This window comes from Cyanistes caeruleus, chromosome 3 (assembly GCF_971803275.1).
Source record: "Cyanistes caeruleus chromosome 3, bCyaCae1.hap1.1, whole genome shotgun sequence".
In the NCBI taxonomy this organism is placed as follows: domain Eukaryota; kingdom Metazoa; phylum Chordata; class Aves; order Passeriformes; family Paridae; genus Cyanistes; species Cyanistes caeruleus.
In genome coordinates, this window is record NC_141703.1 from 6155392 (window position 1) to 6178142 (window position 22751).

At 42.7% G+C, this 22751-nt stretch overlaps 1 protein-coding gene across 1 annotated transcript in view; it reads left to right on the forward strand.

Annotated features, from left to right (window-relative positions):
- The first annotated feature begins 590 nt into the window (after positions 1-590).
- The window catches only part of LOC147653906 (uncharacterized), a 40907-nt gene continuing 18746 nt past the window's right edge, over positions 591-22751 (forward strand). Inside the window, exon 1 of the mRNA XM_086879654.1 lies at positions 591-722. The gene's annotated coding sequence lies outside the window, so the exon portion shown is untranslated. The remainder of the gene's footprint in view (positions 723-22751) is intronic.

Here is a 22751-nt window from a genome sequence, read left to right on the forward strand (position 1 = left end):
GTTAAAAACCTTTTTAATTAGTAGCTATCAGCAATCCTGTGAGTGGGTTGCTGAGTAGAGAAGGTTAATGCTGTATCTGAGGGGGAAGGGAGACAACTTACTGCTGTAGGAATTAGGACATTTTTCTTGATTTGATGAAACTGTGTTGGAGAGAAATCCACCGTGTCTTGATATTGACATAATTGCATTGCATATGCTGAAACATCCCTCTGTAACAGGCTGATCCAAAGGGCAAGGATGGCCTGGTGAGGTTTGCCGAGATGCTCTGTCTATTCCCATGCCAGCAGACCAGCCAGGAGGGGTGAATGGTTCCAGGGGTATTAGGAGGGATGCCAAGATCAGTCAGGGCTGGCAGGTTTCACTAGGACAGTTGCAATATTGTGGTAATACATCTGTCTGGGCATGGCTCTTGAGTCAGAAATGGAGAGTAAAAGTAATTCCCAAGGATACTGAAGTAGGTCACTCCATCCCTGACTGTGACCCAAATATCTCCCCTGAGAACGAAGCCTCATTTCATACCCAGCCAAGCAGTGTGAAGACAGGGCTGGAAGCCATTCCAGTTCTCCTGTGTGTGAACTTCTGGTTGGAGCCCAGACTGGTTGTTGAGGCCGCTGGCAGAGAGTGAAAGAGAGGAAAGGCATGTGGATGTACAGAGAGTGTTCAGACCAAGGACTGAGAGAGGCTGTGTCACAGGATTAAGCCAGCTATGCAAACTTGCACAGGTATTTCCACTCGCGCTGTCCTCACACCTTCTCTGAGGGGAGATTTTAGCCCTGGACACAAGGGCTGTTTGTACATTGCAGGACGCGTTGCCACGCACCTCACAGACACGGCCCCTGGCCACGTCTGCTTGTGTGGGCACGCCAGTTTGTGCCGTGCCAGGTGTACCCTGCCTGCCTGGAGAAGGGAACGGGCAGGGAAGGAGCTGTGGAGGAGCAAACACCGGGGTGGGATGGCTGTGGGAGCAGGCCCTGCAGCGCCTGGCCGGGGGCCATGCTGGGGAGCAGGCCTGCGTCTCATCTGTGCCCTGCTGGGCCCTGAGGCAGCGCGCTTTGGGCTGCAGCAACGAGGATCCCAAGGCTGTATTCTGTAACTCTGGGATCTGGTCCATGTTTGGGAAGCATACAAAACATTGCTCGGGAAAATGTTGCTTGGGAAGCGTGCAAAATGGCTGCAGCACGACGGGGGGTACGTCTTTCTCTGCCTTTGGCCAAGCAGACAAAACTGCTGCTGTCACAACACCATGTAAAGCACCAAGGGTGCTTTAATGTAAACCACGTAAAGCACAACACCATGTAAAGCACCAAGGGTCACAATGGTGTTTTAAACAGCATAACCCAGTCAGTGGGGAGGTAGGTGGTGCATGTACCACATGTACAGCTGGCTTTGCAAACCACAAAATCAGAAGCCTTCAGAAAGACTAAGTAGGAAAGCAGCAGTCAATTTGTAAAATGAAGGTGGACATTTGATGGAAGCGCATTAAAAATTTTTAATGCTAAATGAAGTATCAATAGAAAATGCCTTATATCTCTATCTATAACCCCCAGGCAGGCATAGATGGACAGTAAAAAAAGCCAGTGTTCTTTTATGGAGTAAGACAAATATCATGTCAAGGATCACATATCTGTTAGTCAAAAGTGATATAGGAGCATGCTGTCTCTAAAGAGAAAAGGGACAACTACAGAGGGGAAATTGCTGTAGAAGAATTGTTGGTTCTGAGAGCTCTGTGTTTAAAGCACAAAATCCCATGAAACACTGCCAGGAATTAGAGAGAAATGAGAGGCAATGCTTTAGAACAAAACAAAACAACAAAATGGGAAGCAAGTAAGTTGTGTCTACCATGTGCCTAAGAACAATAGCACTGAGTCAAAACCTGCTGGATTTGGTTGGGAATGCTGTGGTTTAGAAAGCCCAACTGAGCTGAACTGGAATGCTCTTTTTGTCTTTCAACAAGCCTGTAAAGGCTGGCAGAAATCTGCTCAGCTGTTCAAGCCCTGCTGAAGAGCCCTCAAAGTTCAATTTTTATATCTGGTTAGGGGACCAGTAGAAAAATTAAGGGTCAGGCAGGTTGTGTTTGAGCAGTGTGTGGAATGGGTTTACTCTACATGGATGAAAAAGGTTTGTTGCCTCAGAAAGATGTGTCCTCATGCACTCTTCTGAAGCAGGGAATTACTGTGTAAATAGGAATGTGAGCAGCAGTTTGGGGAATTATTTCATGCTTGTGACGTTGTTACACAGACTAGTCTTGCACTTTGTTTAAGGGCTCATGTCCAAATTGATTCAGGTCCAAGTAAGAGCTCTGGTCCTGCACCTTGCTCCCTCTCTTCTTGCCAGTACTGATATTTGCATGGTCATGTCATGAGCCACTTCAGGGAACTAAACTTCTTAAAGCCCTCAACTTTTTCCTGCAGAGTTACTTTTTACTGATTTGACTCCCTGAAGCAGGTCAGAGCAGAGCAAGGCCTGTCACTGGTACACTGGAATTTGTGGCTGGGGTGAGAAGGAAATTGCAGGACTTGGATTGGTTGAGCTCTTGGGGAACTTCAACTTACAGCAATTCACCCTTCCTCCTGCTCCACTGCATCCACTTACAGACCTTCAGTCCTCTTGGATATTTTATATCCACATTTACCTGACTGTGGACTCTAAAAGAACTCCAGCACTCATCAGCAAGTGTGCATTTGGATCTGTGAAATGCTGTAAGTTCCCAGCTTGGAAGGCTTAAATCTCACCACCCTGATATGTCTCCTCCTGAGGTCAAGGCAACAGGGGCATATAGAGAGGTACAAAGACTCCCTGCCATGTAACTGAGGTAATGCTGACTTGTTTTGGGCACATCTTGGGAAGAAAAATGGGTTGGTGTCAATGTCTTGGCCTAATCCAATGCAGGTGAATCTTAAGATCATCTCTCATCCTCTAGGCATAGGCAGGCTATACAGTCAAACCCATTTAATATTAGGAAGATATCTATCTATGAAAAGAAATAGTCTTCATGATAGCAATGATTTGGTCCCATCTTCTTTACAGGGCCCAGAAGTATGAACAGAAATGTGCATGGTCTCAAAAGGGAACTTGCCTTTACCAAACAATGACATCTCCTCCAGTTCAAAGAAAGTCAAAGTATTTTCAAAATTTGGCATCTAAGTAACAGTTGCAGTCACTGTAGGGATATTGAGCAATTGTGGCTGAGCGTGGGAAGTGGCCTGTGAAATCAGGAAAGGTGGGGAAAAGTCCCAATGTGCAATTTATCTCCTAGGTCTGGGTTCCACATTTTGTGAAGGCCTGAGAGCCTGACTGTAGTTTCACCTTTTCTGACAGTTTGATTTCAGTTTCCATTTGCCAGCCATTGTTATTATTTTATGCCTCCATTGCTCATCTGTTTGCTGTAGCAATTTCTGCTAACTCTCCCTCTCACAGCTTATGTGTTTTAACTACTAATGGCTTCAGGAGGAGGGACTTCACCTTCCTTCCTTAACGTTTCCTCAGTCTTCCTCTGTTGCTGGGTATGGAATGCAGGAATTTTTTTCCCCCAGGATGAGGCTGCAGTTACCTGAAGGTTGGAAAAAATGAACATTGTAATTCAAGGCAGTAGCACGCAGCAGTGAAGAATGTAAATGGTGATTTTCACTTAGCCTGGTTTCCTACAATTCCTTTTTTTTTCACCAGGAGCAGACAAGTGACTATTCCAATAATTAAAAGGAATACACCTGGAGAATAAGCTGCATAATAAGTGCCCCAGATGTTGAAACTTCAGCTCTCTGATCTGTGCTTTCAGTCCCCACAGATCTAAAATGCAGAAGCCAAATTCTAGTTTAGAGCTGCTGCTTTCAGATGGTAGCATGAGCTCTGATATCAGCACCAGTTAAAGAACATATTATTCTTATATTAATTATCCTTCTGCAGTGTATACCTCAGAGTGACACTTAACAGGAAAAAGACTAGGGAAGAAATAAATACTGAAATGTGATAACATGCATTTTATGTGATTTATCCACGGTCAGAAGTGAAAACAGTGACCTGATAAGTGTTTCTACTTTTAATATACCTGAAGAGGGAAGAGAATTACTCCCACTATGAAGCTATCAGTGGCTGGTTTTGGTCATATGGAAATATGTAGCTTCTATGCCCAGGGGTGATGGGACAAAATCTAGAGTAGCTGTACTCCTCTGTGTATGAGTAAACTGGCTGTACTTCTCTCTTATTCAGAGGGTATTCATCTTGCTTTTTAATCTTAGAATATAACAGGGCCGAATTTCAGAGAAATGGCTTGAAAAAAACCAGTTAATTTCTTTTTCTTGTTATACAGCTTCGGACACCCTTTTATGAATAAAATGGCACGGCCAAGCGTGAAGTAACAAAGGAATTGTAAGCAGTGGCCAGCATGTGGGAAGTCAAAACTATCTACAGCTGAATAACGTTCTTATTAGAAGTGAAGGGCAAACAGGAATATAATTTATTATTGCCTCTCTATGTGGCTTCAGAGATCACATAATCCAAAGTAAAAAATGGCATGCATATGTTCCCTAAGATATTCTTCACCATAGAGGGGCTATATATCAAAACCTTATTTCCTGGTAATGAATTTTAAATAAGTGCCCAGGGCATCAGGTCACTGATGTTTCCACTTTGCAAACTGGGTGGGCTATGAAAGCCCCTAGAGCCCTTCAAAGGCGCCTTAAAAAAAGATCCCAAGCTTTAACTGACCAAACTTTTCAAGAAAAATACCTGAAACAATTAGGAGAATGAAAACCAGGAGGTCAGATTACTTGGCCCATGGCTGAGGATTTACATAAATAGGCCTAACCTTTGACTTGAAAATAAAAGGTAAGTACAGAGCCCTGACAGAACAGCAGGTCATTGGTATTTACTCTGTAAAGTACTGCCTCTGATGCTATGACAAAAATGCCAGGAATTCCACTGATCACCGTGTGCTGATAGGGCTCAAAGGTATGCAGGCAGCTAACAGAAACCCAGCCTACCTGACTGATCGAAACTGCATTACTCCCACGCATTTATAACCCGCAATCTGCGAGCGTGGGAAAGCGTGCAAGGCCTCAGACTAATTCCTCAGGATAAAAAAAAAAAGGAGAAAGTTGCCGTCTTAAACCATTTTTTATTTTTTTTTTTAAATGGTAGTTTGGGAAACATATAATAAAATTAACAAAAATTCTTTGAGTGAGTGTCTTGGAGACACTTTCTTCACAGTGTGTGCTGATGTTCAAGACACTCCAGAGATGGTGTTGCCCATGCAGGCTGAGATTGGTACCACAGTGATCATCGTGGGACTTTGTCAAAGATGATCTGTGTTTCAAGTGTTGAACTGGTAACCAGCTGTAGGAAGCCAGTTCCTGGCTCAGGTTTTAGCTGAGGAAACTCTAGACAGCAAATCTGCAGGAGAAATGTCATGCTGTGTGTTTGTGATACATTTTGTCAAACAGTGGCTGTGTGTTCACAGGTGAGAGAGGGAAAGGTGAGCAAAACAAAATATTTTTCGTTTTTAGTTCTAGTACAATGGCAAAGATGCTTTAGGTATTTTTTCTTTTCTACATGGATAGTAGAAAAAGGAGCACCCCTGTGAAAGTGGAAACAATAAGGGCAGAGTTTTTATGTTCGTGTTTTATAGAGAAAGATTTAGTTTCCTATTCCAGTTTGAGACACAAGCACACACCAAGTATCCTGCAGGCTGTTTCAAACTTGTTTCGCTAATTAATCAAAAGTGATCCATTACAGAAAACCTGCAGGAATGTCAGAGATGGATGCTTCTGCTCTACTGTTTTTGACTTGCTTGTTGCAACAGAGGGGGAAGCTGTTAGTGCCTGTCTAGTAAATTATTGAGGGATGGTGTAAGAGAGCCTGCCGCCTTCCTCTTGAAGGGCCAGGGAGCCTGGGGCTAGCCAGCCACATGCTGCTTTCCCTGTCTGCTAGACCACTGTGGGGTTTTGGAAGGAGGTGGAGGAACATCCCACAGCTGGGTATTGATCAGAGAAGACAGGCTGGTCCCATGCCCTGGGCACTGCCTGTGCAAGACCCAGGATTGGAAAGTTGGGGAGGCAGTGTTGAAGCAGAAGGAGACAGTGGCCACCTGAGGATGGTCGAGCAGGGTGTCCTGGTGAGGAGATGGGTGTCAGTCCCCCTGTGTCTGGCAGGGTTGAGCACTGTAGGAAGAGAAACCCAGCCCAGCACCCTTGTCTGACCAGCATGGCCAGGGTACATCTGGACACAACTTCCTTTCCTCTCTGGCCGACAGTCATGAACTCAAAGGGAAGTTAAAACCTTTTGAGGGACATCCAGTCTGGAGGGTGTTCATGGTGATTACAGCCCCTGTGGTATTCATCCTGGTGCCTCCCCTTGCCATCATCTTGTGCCTCCTCCAGTGGACCCCACTGGCCCTGGTCTTTCTGGACAGAGCAGTAGCCAAGCGGCCCTTCTTCTGAGTCAGTTCTGTGATCCCCACATGCTGAGAAGGCTGGATTGCTTTGGTGTCCATGTGTAGGCGTGCTGTGCTGGCACAGTGTCACCATGTCACTGGGGCACTAGGCTTGGAAGCCACAGGGCAGAGGTGTTACCTACCCAGTCCCTGTACTGTGCTACCACGTGCTCCATCTCTTTCATGCTGAGCTGTGTTCCCTGCCCTGCTCTCATCATCTGCTTCTGTTTTGCAGGCAGGTTATTAAGGGCTGCATCCTTTGTGGAGTGCTATCCCTGCAGAGTCCACTCACAGACCACTCTTGAGTGCTCTCAGACTAGAATTTGGCCAGTGAGATAGATTTTGTGGAATGTTGAACTTTGTACCCGTACCTTGACCAGTGGAGCAGCAGATACTGGCTGTACTCTTCTTCTGATTCTCTTTTTACTAAAATGTCTAGTAAAACTACTAAAATGTAAATCCTCTTACCCCATTTCACCATCCAAAACATATTCTGGCTTCCTGTGAAATGCCTAAGGGCAGTATTGAATTAATCCTTATGTGATCTCTGATGGTAGGGGGCTTTTTATTAATGGCACTTGTACCACTCCATTCTTGCAAAACCACAGGAAAATATTTAGCGTGACAGGACTTTCAAAACATTGTGCTGCCATTTGCTTTCTTCAGATAATGACTTGCTTTTTTTAGGATCACTGTTAAATGTGACATTCACCCTCCCATTCCCTACTGGTTGTTCAGTTTGTGTACATGGTAGCTTTTCCTTCAGTCTCTGCACCTAATGGAGCAATTCACCTTTCCAGCCCCTCTTTTAGCTTCTGCCTTGGGGGTAAAACTAAACTTTCACTCCCTATAAGAGCTGAATGGAATTTGTTTGGGGAGACTGTTGGGGTTGGACCCTGTTCCCAAAAACTCATCCTCCGCCCCTTCGGTCTCCACCAGTGTTGTTTTGTCCCCAACCAATAAGTCCGTCTCTCAGCAGATGAAAGCAAGAATTTAATAAATTTTTAACCACAAGGAGATTTTTTTCTTTCCCAGATCTGTATTAGTCGAACATGTTAATGTTATTTATTCCTCCATTCATCCACTTCCTGTGCTGCTTAACTAAGCTAAGACTGGCCCTATAAACCTCAGATCAGCCCAGCTTGCCTTCTTTTGCCTACAGATTTTCCTTCAGACCTAGCAAGACCTCAGTCTAGACCAGAGATTCGGGTACCTACATTCAGCTGGAGATTAAGATGCCCCTTTTTTTGCTCAGGTTGGGTGTCTGCTCCCCTCCAGGCACAGTGCTGTCCCCAGCTCTGTCAGAGGACTCCCTGGAGCGGTATCCCCTGGGTTACTCATCACATGCTCTCCACACATTTATAAACTCCTCCAGTGTGCTTGTGTAGCTCAGGCTTGTTAGGTTGTTTCCCACTGCACGGAAGAGCTATTTCATATATTCACTCATAGCTGGGAAGCATAAACATTCAGAAGCAAAACATTACTCAAAGTCATAAGGATGGAAGGCTGCAGTTGTAAAACCTTGTGTGGAGAAGCCCATTTTCTCTTGTGAAGAGCTCTCAGGCACCATATCAAGCTTGTGTTTTGCTAGAGGAGGCATCAGCTGAAACAGCAGCAGCCAAAAGGCATTGATTTGTTCCATTTATTTTTAACTTTCCCATTGAAATGCCTGAGGGGGAAAAAAAAAAAAAGGAAATGACTGCCTTGGAGAACCCTTCAGCTCTGGTAAAGGTACCTGCTGCAATCTAGAAACAAGCTTGTTCAGGGAACAGCCAGGCCAAGCACTGCCCAGGGGGCTGCAGTTTGCTCCTTCCTAATATATTTATTTTAACCGTGGGCACAGCCACCTCTTTCAAAGGCTGTAGCTGTGGGTTTGGTTTTCTGGTTTGGGTTGTTTGTTTTTTGTTGTTGTTGTTTTTTGTTTGTTTTATTTTGTGGAGAGCAGAGCAGACTCCAGTCATGGGGGTGGAACGCAGCGAGAGCAGGGAGACCCCGAGCCTGGGCTGCGTCAGCCAGCCGGTCACAAGGATGCCTGCCATGTGCTGCTTCTCCTCACACAAAGATTCCTTTCTTTCCATGCCCCGTGGGTTCTCCATCAATGACAGGACTTTGTCCCATGAACAGAAATCAAACGTCCGTAATTGCAGTGTCACTGATAAAACATGACTTCTTTCTTTACCAATTTGCACAAGCACTTTGACCTCCTGCCTCTCCAGCAGACTTCGAAGATTTTTTTTTTTTGTTTCTGGCTCTTTTTAAGGCTGTGCTGGAAATACTGTAGGGAAGTTTATATTGGGGAGTATTTTTGATCTGTCTTAAGCAAAAAGCTAAGCTCGTGCACATACAGTCAAAATTGCACTGAATTGTCTGCAGTGATTGCTAGCTCTAAAAAAAAAAAAAAAATTTGATTTCAGATTATGGTTTATTTTTGTATAAATTTAGAACTGCTTTTGCATGAATAACTACTATTATGTATTTTCAACAAAAATGATAACAAAATTTCTGCTCCACACCGCTTCCAGTCATAAAAAATATGAAAAACTTAAGAAGGTTGAAAAGAAAAAAAAAAAAAAAATCAGTGCTGAATAGCATGGCTGAGCAGCTGTCTTATTTTTTTTCTTCCCAAAATTGAATTATTGCTATAACTGTTCTTTCTAAGTTAAGATCTCACTGGGGGAAGGAAGAAAGCTTCTAGGTTTCCCAGCAGGAAAGTCTTTAACAAGAAGTTAATGTAGGATAATGAAGGGGTCAGGAAAACCGTAAGCACGAAGGGATTGTCCAGAAGGCTGTGCAGAAAGGAGTGCAAATAAAGATGCTAAATAGGAGGGGAAATGTGCAGCAATCCTTTTGAATTTTAACCAAGCTCTTCATGCCACAGCACATCACCCTGGGCACAGCAATCAGCTGCACCTTTGGTCAGTGTCCCAGGTTGTCACAGAGAAGGGAAATTTCTTGTTTGTTCACGTTTTCTTCTTTAAAGGGAAATACTTTACAAGTGACAGGATTTAAAGTCTAGAAGATACATAGGAAGATAGTGCTGCTTAAACACAAAGCTGAACTGAAAATGGAGAGAAGCAGGTATTTTTGAGATTCTGAGATTATACTTGAAGTTTCTAGCATTTAACTCCATCAACAGGGAAATATAACAGAACAAATTAACTGGGCTAGCAGACCACTTAGATTTGCTGTAGTTTTTCAGTCAATAGGTCACTTTCCTGGGCTAGAGGCTGTGCTCTGCCAAGCAGCAGGATTTTCTAGCTGGTCCTGTATTGATGAGAAAATAACTCTCAGATTCTGTGGTGCCATATGTCATCAATAAAATAAGAAATTATTATGTTCTTCAATACTGAAAAATTTCTGCTTTTAATATTCTTAGACTATTATGTTATTTGTCAAAAATACTAGAAGTTTTCAAATATATTAGAAACTCATCTCAGTCAATTTCTTTTTGCAAAGGATTTTATAGACATTATCTTCTGAATTCCACTTGAGATGCTGTGTACTAACTGTGCTGGTAGTTAATTCGGATTTAGTAACTAGAGTGGGATTTTGTCAGTCAGGTCCCTTTCAGGTTAGGCTTGGACACTGGGAAGTGTTATGGCCATGGAGTTTATTTCATCATGCAGATGTAGGTACCTCTCTGGTCTGTATAGCTGTGTTTGCATTAACAGTGAAATAACTTGCCAGCTTTAAACCCTGTGTATGATGGATGAGAGACAGCGTGAGTGGCATTGAGTTCCATGAACAGATCTGTGTTGCTGAACAGCATTATTAGCAACAGAAAAAATACGATCTCATCTACCAACTGCAGGAGATTTTATTGTTCCCTAATAGGATAAGAAGATTCCATGTTCCTTATTTCAGAGGGAAGTGGTTTTTATCTGTGAAATGTCCTCACTTCTCAAAAACAGATGTCACAGGCTAAAATACTTAAACACTGAGGAAAATGACAGCTCTCCTGTTTCTTTTTGCCCCCAGCAAAAATGAAGTCTTGGCTAGCTACTGGCATTTTTTTAGGAATTATGCCTGCTCAGTTATTTATTTTTATATTGCTGCAACTTTTTTTCCTGATTCCTGCAGAAATGAGGCTTATGCAATCCTGCTGTGTGTGCTTGTATCTTCGTCACTTCCACACCCCCGAAATCTTTTGAACCTATTGACAAATTTCAACCCATTGATCTCTCAAAGAAAATCAAGTTCCTACAAGCTTTGTGAAAATAATCTGCTCACAAAGAGACTGGCTGCAGTGTGAACAGGCACCATTTCAGACAGAGGAAAACCCACTTTTAGGAAAAGTGCTTATTTATAAACACCTGTCCATGGGGAGCATTTCAGGGAAAGCTGTTTCCTTGTTTGAACTGAAGTCAATGGAGTTTGAGGCTCTGGTCTTTCAACAGCGAGACTTCAATGTACTGATCTCCATGAGCATGTGGGGATACTGGTTTGCAGTAATGATTTACCACCATAACTGCATTTAAAGCAAATTATTTTTAAAAAACTCTTTCTTTTCCATTTCTTCTCCTTTTTTTCCCTTCCTTTTTGTTAAGAACCAAAAACTGCCCAAGAGCTTCTTTTAAGACCATGACTTTATGCCCATCACCCTAGAAGTCAACCCTTGACCTTTAACACTGTCACTTTTCTCTGTGGATTCTCTGAGGTTAAAGTTACAGAATTGCTGAAACAGATAACAGAGTGCAGAAGGCTGAAAAGTGACTGGGACAAACCTCCAGGGACAAAGTTAATCTGTTGGAGCATTTCCTGTGTGTACTTTGAAACCTCTCAATTTAACTTGATCAAAGCATGAGCCGACACGTTTCAGCTCCCTACTGAACAAACAAATTTGCTGCTTATCGTTGTTGCCACCTCAGCCTTTAATTTACTTTACTTAGTAAGCCAGTACATGTTAAATGAACAACCTGGTTACTACAAATGCTGGGTGCTGGTCTCCAAAAAAGGCTGCAATTTCTCTGACGTTATTTAGCTCAGCACATCACAGACCCCGTTTTTCAACACAATCTCAATGTAAAAGGAAGCTTAAGCCATACACAGCCAGTGTGGTCAACAGTGGCTTCTTGGGGACCACTAGCTCCATCAGTATCCATTGGCTTATATTTCAATATCTTGGGATTCTACCTTTCTTTCTCATTAATTTCCACAGGATATATGTGGACCGAGAAAATAAATGATGGTACTTTCAAAATGCATTGGTTAACTCACTTTAACACCTTTCAAAGCACATATGGATTAACAGATCATTTAAACATCACTTCTTTTTTTTTATCAAAAGCAGTAACTAATACTTTTTTTAATGTTCTGGTAGTTGGGATTTTTTTTCCCCGAAGAATATCTTTAGTCAAGTTAATAATAACAATAGTAAAGGCTAGTGTGAGGTGTTGCATGAAGGGAACATGGCCAAACAGCCTGGCTTGTGTACGATAATGAGCTAAAGTGGCTGCTTTCTCTTTTTAAACCAAAACAACTTGTCAAGTGCTTTTAAACCAAGTCTAAAGTATTTTCATTGTTTTCCACTTACTTAAATCCACTGGCCCATACTTTCCAGCATATTTTCCTTATTCTCAGGAAAACTGAGTCCAATGATTTGATTTCTATGTCAACTGTTCTTCAGTGCCTCTCTGTGGCTGCAGAACCCCTGAACTAGGAAATTACTCCTGTCCTTCCAGGGTACAGGCTTCTGGGTCCATCATGCAAATATTGAAATATCCTGGGCTAGAGGGAACAATCAATCAATAAACCAACCTCTTAAACCAACCTTCCTCCCAGAGCAATGTTAGAAGGGAATTTCACTTGATATAGGTAGGTACAGATAGAACCTACTCTTCATCCAAACCATGGCTGCCTTTGGCACTTTCTTTCCTCCTTTCAAGTCAAACTGACTTCTTAAAACATTCTGCAAGCTCAGATATTAACCATAATCAGTTTTCATTCTACTTCTGTGTTCATCACTCATTGAAAATGCAAAATACTTAGACAATGTAAGTAATGATGGAAAATTTCTAAAAAAGTGCGGCACAGTGACACGTCTCCTCTCAGAATTAATGGGACACGTGTGACACTCTCCTGAACAATTCCCTGAGTGTCATTCAGAGACTTGTGAGCAACTCTGTAGGAAATGACAGGGCAGCCACATATGGCAGTGTCTGCTGACACAGATCAGCCTCCACAAGCAATTCAATAATAAATGTATCTTGTCTTTCCCCATAATAACCACAGACCTAAGTTGAGGTTAGGGGTTTGTGAAGGTTGCAGGTGATCTTTTGGTTTTGCTGGCATGTAAGACTCTTTAAATTCCACAAAATTCCTTCCCAATGTGGACTTTCACTGATTACTTTCTTTGTCCATCTAATTAATTTCAACAAGGTGAGCAACTTATTTTTCCACCTAAATGAAAACTGTGCCAGACATAGAAAACGCCTTGCTTAAAAGAGGAATTATCACAAATAAATGACATGCATTTTAGGATTAGCTTTAGTAAATTAGCTGTAATTATTGCAAGATAATGCAAGATCTGTAATTTTGCCAATCTGGTTTCAAAATAGTCTAAGGAAATTTAAGTGTAACTAGTTGCCATTTTCAAGAACAAATTTAGGCAGCAGAGTTGGCTGGGCAATGTTTCCATGCTGCTCTGGCATGAAGCAGAACTCTAAAAGTATTCTCCAAATAGGGAAAAGAGCAAGTTTATTCTGAACAAGGTGGTAGCCTGGTGCTTGTGTTTCACATTGGGTTTATTGGAGAAACAGATTTAAATCCTTCATTGGCTCGATCTGGGTTTCTTGCACCAGGAGGGATTCCCCTGACACCACTCCATCAGCTGCTCTGTGATGGGTCTGCTTAAATGGGTCTGGCCATATAAGTTGCTTGTGCTTCTCCAAGAGATGTTGTCTCTGTGGGTTTGAGCACTGCTCTAGGATGAGGGGCACTCAGATGCTTGCTCCTGAGCCAAGTATTTTTTGTTTATAAAAACTGGAAACTTCTCCAGTGGGTGGGCTTGGAGAAGATGCCTTTTCATTTCTATCAAATGACATTGATGAGGAGAACACCTAATCCTGAAACTGAAATCCTGACATCAGCTCCAGCAGCCTTGACACATATTGTCTCCTAGAGTGACGCAAGCTGGTTTTTGTACCAAAAGTTTCATTTTGACATCTATATTTCCATAAGATTCTCTACTTTTCAACAAATCCACATTTTGTAGAAAAAGTTATTTTATAGAAATTTCCATAGCAGCTGTAGAGAATAGGAGGTCAAAGGTCTGGCTCTTTGGGCTGCCCTGTGGAACCTCACTCAGCCCTCAATAAAACTTCAATCCTGTGCCTTCCCTTCTCATCCCAGCTGGTCTTGGCACAGCTAACCAGGGAACAGCACAGCTGATGCTGTCTGGAACGTGCTGCTAAGGGCTGCAAATGCCCTTGCAGGTATTCCTGTCTGTGCTGAAGCAGACAAACAAGTCAGGGCCCCTGACTGAGCAGGGCTGCATGGCCCAGAGGTGACGTGTCCCATGTGTGGAGCCCTTACACAGCTAGCAATGGTTTTTAAAAGCAGAGTGGAAACAAAATATTTCAAATCCCCCACAAAGGAGTCACCGTCAGCTGCTCAGCTGTACTGGAGACACTTCTCAATGGAAATCTGGTTGGATGGCTGGGAAGTAAATTCTGCACACCCCTGGTTACTAAAGGAGTAGGAGCTAGGATTTGTGAGCCTTGCATGCTTCTTGGTCCTCCTCCTCTGGATGAATATTAGATATACTTTTCGAGACAGTTTTGTGGGTGGGTAGAGACAAAGAAGAAAATAGACAGGAGGAAAAAAATCTTAATTTCTGTGACAAGGGCACCTGCTTGTGTCTTCTCAGGGTGGTGGCCTGACTGCTTCTCTTTTCCTCTACAGACAGCCAGTGTTGTCTGCCACACATCTGCAATTTTCCAACCGTGAGTTATTTTAAATTCAGACACCAGTTTAACCTTCAAAAATTAATCTTTGCAAAGTATCTATGTCAGGAACACTGCTGTCCATTACTAGGAAGTTATTCAGAAAAAGGAAGACAATTTGCTTATTTATGTAAGAACCTGCTGTACAACTAAATACAGATATAGGTCAGTAAAATAAGTTCTTTGATCTATTGCTATAAGAAATCAGTGTAAATATGTTTCCTGATAAGAGTTGCTACAGCATAATTGCATTTTACAAACTGTGTAGTGTGTTATTACTCAGGAAATGTGTACACTGATATACATACTCAGCCTCATGGTTGAAAGGTTTTATTTTTCTCTTATTTATAGTTCTTGTACATTTTTTAATAAGGTGATTAAACTCATGAACCAAGGAAGAGAGTACAAATAGGGAAAATTGATTATAGAGCATACACAACCACTATTGAAACAGACACCAGTTGATTGTTTTCAAACAAATGTAGGTTAGTGGCATCTGAGATTATATTGCAAGGCAGCTATTAAGGGGGATTAATTTATTCTGTCAACTATGGCTGTTCTGGGCTTCATCTTTTTGCAAGAATAGATGAGAGCATGACTCCATCACAGCTGTGAAAAGGCTTGTTCTTCTTGGAGTTTTGTCCTGTCTGAGGGGGAACAGTGCTCATTGCAGAAACTGAGCCCCCCCAGAGCTTGCACAAGCTGCTCACTGAATACTGGTGGTATTGAATGCTCACCAGTTGCTCCCCTTAGGGCAGATTTACCCTGGGCTTTAGTGGGATTGCTGATATGGGAAGATGGGAATGATCATAGCACGGTTAGAACTCCAACCGTGATTCCCTATTTACTAGGGATGCTGCCATAATAATGAACGGTATCCAGGTAACTCCTTTCAAGGTTTGTGAACCTACAAGAGCAATGCCTGCTGGATAGAAATTGTTCATCCAGGCAGGACTGAGCTTATTAAACATTGTCTCAGCATGAAAATATGTATATGAGTATACAGGTTTAAGCAAAGCCATCTCATCAGATTTAATAAGGGGGATATGAAAAAACCATTGTTAAAAACAAAAGTGTCAGGAAAGGGGTTGCAGTAGTATTTCTTCGTTTTGGAGAGCACATGAGCTACCAGAAGCAGAAAACTGCAGCAGGATGGGAAGAGCAGGAGTGCCTCTCTGGTTACAGAGGCTGGGATTTGACTACTTGTGGGCTGCTGTAAAGTTCCATTTCGCCCAGGCATGGTATTCATGACAGGGAAAACAATCCCCTTCAGGCTCGAGTGGGATGTCCACCATCCTCATGGTCTGTAGTAGGCAGCAGAGGAAGAGACCATCTCATTCCCAAGAGAGAGGATGTGGTTCTGGGTTCTTGGCCACAGTGGGAGGCAATTCCCGCATCCTGCCTTTTCACTGGGTTCTGGAGCCAAATGTGCTTCTCTGCACATCATGAGCTTGTCATAGAAAAACAGTTCCTACAGCTGACTTCCCTGCAACAGCTTCAGGACAAGGCCTTCCTGGGAGAGCCTGAGGGAAGCTCTTGCTTTGTCTTACAGGAGTTGCAATATGCAGTCACATGAGAACAGCCTGAAATCCAAATGAAATTGAAATATGATTTATCATTGTCCAAACATTTTGGAGGAGAATGGAAGCCATCACCATTGTTTGGGATTTAAGTGAACCTTGTGCTGTTCCATGACTTTACTGCTGTTGACCTCTCTCCTCAAGGTATCTCCCTTCAATTTTTTGGGAACCAATACCTTTGTGGGACTGTGAAATGGTTCATTAATACTTGCCTTCCTTCTTAATTCACTTGGAGATTGACTGGTGGAAAGTGTTTGGTGGGACAGTCCAAGCTCCTGATGGAAATTCAGACTGTGATCAGGTTATGCAAAACTAGAAATGGTTGCTGCTGATGTTGTCTTCTTGTGGTTGTAACTCCCAGAATATGCAGAAAAAGCCTTCTCCTTAGAAATATGTAGGACTGTCATTGCCATAGTTGCTAGAAATTTAGCTTTATCTTTTCTCTCTTCATATTTTTTTTTCTTTTAAAATGTGTTGGAATATTGAATAAGATGGGGGAAATAAACCTATAAAAGAATGCATTAGGAATACATTTTAAGTAGATACCAGGAAACAACAACATTCATGAGACACAGAGTCTCAATTTGGCTGCTTTGGACAGTACAGTCTCTAATTACATGGACAAATATAATTTTTTAAGTTATATGATATAAAAATATGTATTATTTAAAACCTTAAGGAAACATGACAGTCCCATCAGTTATGTTACTCTTCCTCTGCTTTGTTGCCCTTATGGGTATGACACTCATTTTCTACAAAAGCTCACTGACAGTACAGGGGGTTTGCAAGCAAATTCAAATGTTCCTGACTCCAGTGCTTTCCTGAACAGGGATAGATTAAAATTTTGAAAGGCTTTCCTCACTCAAGCCCATGAAGATTGTTAGCAGGGGCCATAGCTGGAAAGCAGAGGCCCTAGGCTGGGAAGAGGATGTCCTATCACTATTAGAAGATCAGGACTTATCTTTTTCAGGTTTCTGAAGAGAAATCTGAAGAGAAGGCTGGAGGGATTTCAGAGGAGAAATATGTAAAAGAGGAATAGTCTGACCTGGACAAAAACTGTTTTGGAAAATTGTTTTTCCAACCTGTCTGAGGGCATCTAATCTGTGTCATCCTACCTAGGAAGGAGAAATTTAAAGTAAGGTTCTGATAGTAAAAGGCAAGTCTATTGATAAGACACCTGAAAAACATGAAAAGAAATTATACGTCTCCTTCAGACACGCATCAGACTTTTCCTCAATCTCTTCTCCAGCAGTATTACACGGAGAAATGCTTCCTTCTGTACAAGCACTTTTCTAGTGGTTAAAGACATTAATGAAGTCTGAGACAGACCTTTAAGTCCTGCTCTTAATAGACTGCATGAACTTCATCACACAGTTTTACATCCCTGAACTTCACCTTATTTCTCTGTAAGACTGCCTTCTGCTTTCAGTGTTAGATACCTCACACAGCCTTGTGGGGACAGACTTTATGTAAAGGCAAGCAAAGATTTGCTGGGGGAATAAAAAGAAGTGTGGTGTAATCATAACATCTTAGAGTTATTATCTTTTGCCATTAAAAGAATTGCACTTTTACATGTGAGAAAGGGAAGAAGGAAAGCTGCTCATTAGCAGCTTCCTTCCTCAGGCTCTGAGCTTTCAGGGGCTCCTCTCTGAGAAGTGTGAGCACAGCTGCAGTCCCACAGCAGCCTCAGCTGATGGAACAGCTGCCTCTGTGGTGCAGTGCCATCATCTGCTCCTCCCCTCAGCCCCACTCTATTCTCTCCATCACCTGCACTGGCCTGGATGTTCTCTGCTCCTTTGTAGAGCCATTTTAAGGTGTTAACGTGGAAGAAAGCTACCAAAGCTACCTTTTTTTTGTGGAGATAAGAAGGGCTCTGAGGTGTGGCAGGACACTCAAGGTGCCCCTGGGGTGCTGCAGGAGAGGAGCAGGGTGGTGGGATAGGAGAACAGAAATGGTTGTGGTGGCCAGAAGACACAGTTACTGTTGCTGCCAAGGAGCCACAGCCTTTTCCTTCAAGCCTTCCTGGTGTGATGAAAGCTCCTGCTGAAACTGTCTGGCTTCCTTAGAGCCCCACAAACAGCAGTGTTGCCCTAACTGCTGGGGAAGTGCAAGAATGAAGAGGAGAAAGGAGAGGAGTGAGGATGCTGCAAGATGGGACTACAATCAAGAATGACTTTAAGAGAGAGAAATGGGAGTCTGAGAGTACCATGGAGAAAATGCTGTTTCGTGGCTCTGAAAAATTGACCAGACTGGGATTATTAGGAGAAGTTTATCTAGTGGTCTGGATATACCATTTCCCACAGCAGAAAGTGGTGGATTTGTTCACCTCTTAAACTCTTCAAGGAGTTCTGGGACTTCCTCTCTCCCTTAGAAGGGATGAAGTTGAATTAATAAAGGTTGAGAAGAGCAGCAAGGACGAGTGAAGGTAGAGAACACCTCATCCTTTTCTAAGGGGAGAGGCAAAAGAGAATTATCACCCTGGAGTCTGGAAAAGAGTCCTGGTGAGGACTAAGAGAGGCTGTTGGTTTGTGGTCCTTCATGGGATCATCAGTGATGTGGTAGATGGGTAAGAAGAAAGAGAAGAAAGAGGTGCTTCACTATTACTTAATAAAAAGGGAGCTGAACACCCTGACAAGTTACAAAGACAGGATGATTTAGGTTGAAAGGAATTCCTGGACATAATCTGGTCCAAACCTCTCTAAGCATGGCCAGATTAGCTCAGAATTTGTCTTCCTTGGTTTTGAATGTAGGATGCAGATCCTGCAGCCTCTCTGGAAACCTCTTCTAGTGTTATCAGACTGAAGATCTGAAGCCAATTAAGAAAGTGATTTTTGCATTGATAGATCATTGGATATGTTTTACTCATAGGATGCTATGGGGTGGAAAGTCTGAATTGCTTCATAAGATCATAAGATGATAAAAACACAAAAAAGAAAAGCGCTTCCTGAGCTACTAAAACTGTGAGCACAACTGCGCACAGTCTGGCTTGAGGCAGCAGGTTGAGGATTCAATGTGACTCCCACAATTTATTTGTCCTCATCTGCCCTGAGACACTGTCATGGCATGTCATTAAAACCACGACAGACACCTACTACTGACCACTGTCAAAGCTCAAGTCTTGGTTTTGAAGGGCCTGTGGTCCACCCAGCCTGATGATCTTTGGTCTGATCAGTGGGTGACCCAAGCCTGGCAACACATCAAGCAGGTGAAAATGGACTGGAGCTCTTAATGCTGCCTGCAGTTTTCACAGGACAGCTGCCCAGGCAGGTTTGGACCTATTTCCATCAAGCATTAAAAGTTGGTTTCATAACATGTATTTTTCTGTCAAACTTTGTGAATAAAACAGTGCAGGAAGATGTCGTGACTAAAGCAAAGCTTTTTATTCAGGCAGCAGATGAAGTGGGTTAGTTTTAGAAAGGAGTAGGAGTCAGAAGAACATTCAGCTTAAGCAGACAGACCAACCCTGGTTAAACTGAAGGGAAAAGCAGTGACACTAGGCCCTGCATATCTGATGTGAAAGACTAGCAATACAGTACTGGATTTATTGTTCGGGTTATACATTATCCCAGAAAACCGTGGTTTTATAGTGGTGACATCTGACTGCTTGCTATCAAGAGATAACTTTAAAGTGCTGCACGATAGGAAAGCTGTTCTTTTCTTGTTGCAGTTATTTTTATTGACAAGCTTTCAGACACCATGAAAGAGTCCACTGGTACTCAGCAGCAAAACACTGTTCACAACCAGCCAGAGGAAGATTGAAGGCATGAACAGCAAAGCAAATGAATACCATGCTGCCTCTCTGCACACATAGCTGCCTGTTCAGCTTTCAAAAATAAGTAAATAAAATCCACAGATGTTTGGATTCAGAGACAAGATGATTCCTCAGTGCAGGAATGTCTTCCATTTGTTGGATGCAATGTGCTGCATCTTGCAGGAGAGCTGCTTCTTTCTGCAGTGTGTCATCTGCAGCAGAGCCCCCTAACTCTCACATCAGACCCCTTTGCCACTCACAGGAGTTCATAATCTCTTTGTTGCAAAAACATTAATTGATTGCTCAGGGAATAATACATTGAGAATGAATGCAATGCTTTATTTATAGGTTTGTTGTTGCTTTTCCTCCTGGAAAGTGCTTGCACTTCTGGTGGTTGATTGTTAAGGAGAGCAATGCCGTGATCACAGGCAAAGCCTTTCTGGTGTTTCTGTCTTCTTGCTCTAATTTCTGCAGTTCCCCATGCGAAGCTCAGCTGCAAAGGGAAGTTGTGCACCAGCTGGGGATGTGTCACGGGCTCAGGATGGCACAAACCAGGGCTCTGCAGGAGACAAGGGCCCAGCAGGCAGGTTCCAGGCAGGGGATGAGCCAAGGGACCTGTGACAGGCGTGGTGCCCAGATCTGCAGCTCCAGCTCTGGAGGCTTATTATTCCCAGGAGCGTCAGGGCTGAGCTCTGGTGGATGGGCAGGTGATATGAGCTCAGCCAGGTCATCATGGACACCAGCTACGCCAGATCACCCTGTGTCTAAGTCTGTGAGCAAAAAGATACCCTCCTTTCACTTCCACATGAACTTGTTGGAAATGAGAAAGCCTAATCTGTGTCCAGTGGGGCTCCATCTCAGATGAGCAACTCTGGAGCCAGGATTTGTCCTGAATGGCAAAGGAAGGGCAAGCTAGAGCCCAAGCCTGCACATTGCAAAGATGAGGAGACAATGAACATGCACATCATTTTGTTTTTGGAGCTTGTATCTTACCCATGCCTTTATTTTTAGGGATCTCAGTTAGAACAAGAGAAATAGCAAAGCTTTTAGTAAGATCAGTTTCTTTAATGACTCACCGAGTGCTACAAAGTCAAAACAGGTTGCTTGTGCTTGAAAGGTATAAAACATGTCATTTTTATGGTTACTGTACAAAACACTGCATATATGCATGCAAGGGAACATTTTAAAATCTCATAGAGGATTTTTCTTGTGCAGCTAGAGGCTCCTTTCTCCTGTTCTTTTATTCGTGTGTCATAATTTGTATTAAGCATTATTGCCTTAGCAATTAAGCAAATTTCCTCACTGCACTCTGCCAGTCAGAGTGTTGCTCCTTTATACTCCCAAAAGAAAGGAGGAATTAAGCTGATGTATCAAAACAGTTCTCTTTGCAGTCCACTAGGGTCTTTTCATTGGTGTTAGAAGGGGCATCAAGTTCTGTGAGCACTTGAATGAGTAATACCTGCATCTGACCTCCAATAAAGACCTGCAAGTCCATCAAATGTCTGTTACATAATGCTATTTTCAACAACATTAATACACCTACTTTTCTTTAATGTCTTTCATTCCAAATGAAATTTCACCAGCATAGTGGAAAATGTGCCTTTACTTTTGTAATTACACAAGATTTGACAAGAAAAATATCCCTTTCAGCAAAGTCTGACAGAAAAACAAAATTCCAAGGAAATAAAATATCTTGTAATGCAATTAGAGATTTTTGCAAAAAACGTTTGAGGGAAATACTTTGATTTCTTCAGCACAAGACAGCCATTTTAAGATTTTCCATTAGTTTCTTAATCTCTCCCTCTTTTTTAAAATTTTTAAAAAAATTATTTTATGGAACAGGAAGCATCCAAAATTACCCAATCCCCTGGAGGATATAAAAGAATATAAATAATACCATGTGATATTTCCTTGGGTGGAGAATAATTCTTGTATATCACATTCCTTTTGCAAGTTAGGGGATGCCTCTGCTACAACACCTGGGTGGGTCCTGAGGTGGCTGATCCACACCGAAGTTCCACTTTCACAGCAGCACCTCTTCCCAGGCCCCCACAGCTGGAGTGGAGCTCACCTGGGTGTGAGCTGCAGACAAGGGATGCTCAAAACATCCCTATATTGTTTTTAGAGGTGCCTGAAAAGGACTCTGAAAGGAGTTTATCTGCTGAGTTAAAGCAGCAATGTATACAAGAAATAGCTTACATCCTTGAGATTGTTGGTGTCTTTGTACAAAGGTAAGTTGCCAAATCTCTGTTAGGACTCTATAGGTGAAATGGCCTTTTTCCTCCTCTTCCTTCATGTGGGAAACTGTGCCAACTGGTTACTCAGGGAACTTGTCCTTCTTATGCTGGAGGGAGGGGGATTTCTTGATGAAGACTGTCTTGAGGATGGGGATGAAGTCAAAATTTAACCACACTCTTCCCTTACAATACACAAGAGCACTTCTCCCTGGGCCACAGGGAAGTGTTATAAAAACAGGTCAAGGTGCATCACTCCCATACAGAACTGTGGAGAAAACCTGATTCTGTGGGTTTTTTCTACACTTACTCTGTGACCTGCACACAGAAAAATATTAGAAAAATGGAAAGAGTTAAATATAATGGCCTTTGGGAATGCCTTCTCAGCTTGGTGCAGGTATTTCCTGCCAAACAGCTCAAAAATTGCAATTCATGGATAGGATGCACATTTCTTTCTGCTCTCTGCTCATTAAAAAATCAGTGATGACAGAGTAATCTCCAGAGTGGCTGCTCTGTGCCTTGTCATAGTTCTGGCCTTCCACCAAGCAAATGGGCTTGGTGCTGGTGAGTACCAGAACACGTCTCCAGGGCCCAGCCCCACACTGTAGGGCAGAAGGAAGAGCTCTGAATGGCCTTTTGATCCTCCAGTCCCTAATCCTATTTACATCCTCATGCAATCAGAGAAACCTTTGACTAAAGCAATCTTCAAGTTCTGTGAGAAATGTGCTGATCTACGTCTCGTGCAGTGCCACAGACTGGGGACAACCCCAGAAGGGAAGAGTTTTACAGCAGGGAGGAGCTAAAGTGGGCTTTAAG